The sequence below is a fragment of the Phoenix dactylifera genome, unplaced genomic scaffold (genome assembly GCF_009389715.1).
Source record: "Phoenix dactylifera cultivar Barhee BC4 unplaced genomic scaffold, palm_55x_up_171113_PBpolish2nd_filt_p 000798F, whole genome shotgun sequence".
Classification (NCBI taxonomy): domain Eukaryota; kingdom Viridiplantae; phylum Streptophyta; class Magnoliopsida; order Arecales; family Arecaceae; genus Phoenix; species Phoenix dactylifera.
The window spans coordinates 205423-209137 of record NW_024068165.1 but is presented as its reverse complement, the minus strand read 5'-3'; positions in this window follow the sequence as shown (position 1 = coordinate 209137).

The following is a 3715-nucleotide window of genomic DNA, read 5'->3' as shown; positions in this document are numbered from 1 at the left end:
GTTGGTTCCTTTTGGAACCCAAACCTTTTTAATTTTTCTTTTAGCTTTTCCTTTCCTATGGTCACACATATTAGCTTTATGTCCTACTTTTCCACAGCAAAAACAGGTTATATTCTTAATTTTACTTTCTCCTGCTTTTACAAAAAAATTACTAAGGAGCTTTTGCTTATTCTTAGGTTTATACCCTAAACCGGCTCTATTAAACACAGCTCGTTGATTGTTAAGTATCATTTCCAATTTTTCAGAACTATATGTAAACTTTTCAACCAAAGGTTTGTATTTTTCAAGTTCTTTTGTTAGCTTTTGTTTTTTTGTTTTTAGAATGTTTAAGTCTTTTGTGAGATTATCTCTTATTGTTTGTTTATCGTTTTTAAGTTCTGAAATTTCCTTAGTCAGTTTTTCATTATCCTTAATTAAGATATTAGTTTTTTAAATCAACAATTGATTGCTTGTTTTAAGTTCTAAATTTTCTTTAATGATAAAATCCTTATCCTTAATTAATTTATCGCATTTATGGAAGTGAGATTGATTGGTTAGTTTTAGCTCTTTATTCTTAAGATTTATAGTCTTATATTCATCCATTAATTCATTAAATGCATCATACAATTCATCAAGGTAAAATCTAAATGCGTTTCAGATATTACCTCATTTTCATTTGCCATGAAGCAGAAGTTGGCCTTTTCCTCTTGTTCCTCATCTGATGATGATGATGATGAATCGAAATCCGACAAAGTGGAGATGAGAACTTTCTTTTTCTTATGTTTGCTGGCCTTCTTAAGCAAGGGACAGTCAACTCTGAAATGTCCCGGCTTCTTGCATTCATAGCATCCGATTCCTTCATTTTCCCTTTCCTTACCTTTATCCTTGTTGTAGGAACTTAAGGGACCTCTCCTCTGATGAAAGGACTTCTTTCGGTTGATGAATTTTTTGAACTTTCGCACGAGAAGAGCCTCATCATCATCTCCCTCATTATCTTCTTCTTCGCTGCTGCTACTGCAAGATAAATCCTTGTTAGACAAAGTAGATTTGAGGGCTATTACCTTTTTCTTATGCGAGGATTCTTCTTCGCTGTGTTGTTTCATTGTGAGCTCATGTGTCATCAGGGATCCAAGAAGCTCCTCAAGCGGAAGTTTGCTCAAGTCTTTGACTTCTTGGATTGCCGTTACCTTGGCCTCCCATGACCTTGGCAAACATCGAAGAATCTTCCTGACAAGGTCACTGTTAGTATAGTTTTTGCCAAGGCTTTTTAGGCCATTGACAATATCAGTAAATCTAGTGAACATGCAAGTGATAGTTTCATTAGATTCCATCTTAAATAGTTCATATTTATGAACTAGTATGTTTATTTTAGATTCTTTTACTTGATTCATGCCCTCGTGGGTCACTTCAAGTCTATCCCATATCTCTTTTGCAGAATTGCAAGTAGAGACTCTATTGAATTCATTACGGTCTAAGGCACAATAAAGCACATTCATTGCTTTGGCATTTAGTTGTGCCTTCCTAATATCATTGTCATCCCAATCTTTTTCAAGTTTGGGTATAGTAACACCCTCTACAAAAATTGATGGGATGTATGGTCCATTAAGTATGGTGGTCCAAATCTCATAGTCTTGAGCTTGGATAAATATCTCATCCTAGCCTTCCAATAGGAGTAGTCGGTTCCATTGAAGAATGGAGGTCTATGGGTGGACTGCCCCTCAATGTGAGAAGATCCAAATGGGGTTGTCATTTTGATCTTTTACTCTTTTGGTAGAAGAGTTCCTACTCTGATACCACTTGTTGCCCAAGAAGACAACCCAAGAGGGGGGGTGAATTGGGTTTTAAGTAATAATTGCAAATTAAAACTTAATGAGTAACTAATTAAACCTTATTGCAAGTAGATTAATTAGTTTACTATATGCAGTGGATGAAGAGAATGGGAGAGACAATTAAGCAATCACAAACACAAGAAATTTTATAGTGGTTCGGAGCTAACCCTTGCTCCTACGTCCACTCCCCAAGCTTCACTTGGGAGTTCACTATAATCCCTCGGATTACAGTCGGTTGTTTTACAAGTTCACAACCCAACTTGTTGTTTTACGAGATCACAACGAACTCGATCGGTTTTCACAGGCTCACCGACTAGAACCATCCGATTATTTTTCCGGGATCACAATCGAACCCTCACACGTTGGTTTTACCCTCGGCTCACCAAACAATCTCTTCACCCTTGATTCAATCCCCTGATTGAATCAAGTAACAAGAAAACAGTTTGTAAAGAATACAGGAATAGCTTTTTGAAAAGCAAATATAAACAATATAACTAAAGAAGAGTCATAAGCCCTCAAACAGATTTTTAGATTTGAGGAAAGAGGCTTCTCGAACTCTGCAATCTCCTCGTGAGTGGGAAGAAGATTTGCTGCCAGATGAGGAGCCTTGAATGCGAGGAAGACGTTGGGAGGATGGACTTCAATGCACTTCTTCCTTCTTTCTCTTGTATTTACTCTAGAGAGGCTTTGGTAGGTGGAAATTCCTTTTTCTTTGAATGGAGTCTCTCTTTCTTACTCTATTACTGTTCACTCTGGCTATTTAAGCCATCCCCAACGAAAACTAGCCGTTAGACACACATTTATGGCCGTTCTGCACACTCTGCAACTCCTGACAAAGTGTCCGTTGGGATCGGAGTCGACTCGCTCGATCTGGAGTCGACTCGGCTGTTGCTGGAGTCGACTCATGCTTTACTGGAGTCGACACGCCCACTGTTCAAAATTTGAAATAGAGTGTTGTCCCGTACTGGAGTCGACTCGGCCAAACGTGGAGTCGACTCGCCAATGTCCGGAGATGACTCGGCCCTCCGGAAATGACTCGTTCTCAGGGTTCCAGAGATCTATTTTTCTTCATTTTTTTTTCGAGTCGACTCGGATCATTTTGAAGTCGACTCGGCTCTCAGAGTCCGAAAACTGATCCTCTATGTTTGGAGTTGAATTGCCTCTGAGTCGACTCGGATTTTGTTGGGGTCGACTCGGCTGACTTGGGAGTCGACTCATGAGTACTTGGAGTCGGCTCGGCTCTCAGGATCCGAAAACTGTTTCTCTGTGTTTTGAAGGTGAACTACCTCGGAGTCGACTCGAACTTTGCTGGAGTCGACTCGGCTCTCAGACACCGAAGTTGGCTCTTTGACTTTGTCTTGCATTCCTCTGAGAGTCGACTCTTGCTTCCTTAGGAGTCGACTCGCCAACCGTTGGAGTCGACTCGACTTCTTCTGGAGTCGACTCGGTTCTCAGAGTCCAAAATAACTTCTCTGTCTTTCTGTCTGTTACTCCTTGGAGTCGACTCGGAACTATCGGGGGTCGACTCGGCAAGCATCGGAGTCGACTCTAATTCTTCAGGAGTCGACTCGGTGACAGGGTCTGAGATTTATCTTTCTGTCCTGCTGTCTGTTCTCAGTCGAGTCGACTCGTAATGTGCCGGAGTCAACTCGAGCTTATGCCAGTGCTTCTGATACACTTGGAGTCGACTCGTAATCTTCCGGAGTCGACTCGAGCTTCAGACTTTGGTTCAAATTGATTTCCATACTTAGCCAAAATGTATTGAACCAAAGCTAGAGATACTTAAACATAAATTCACAAATATTTGGCTGAAACACTAGATTGAATTCATTAGTACAAGATATACTCAAATGCTTTGAGCTCATCAAAATCAAATAGGGTTATAATCAATCACTTCACAACTAATA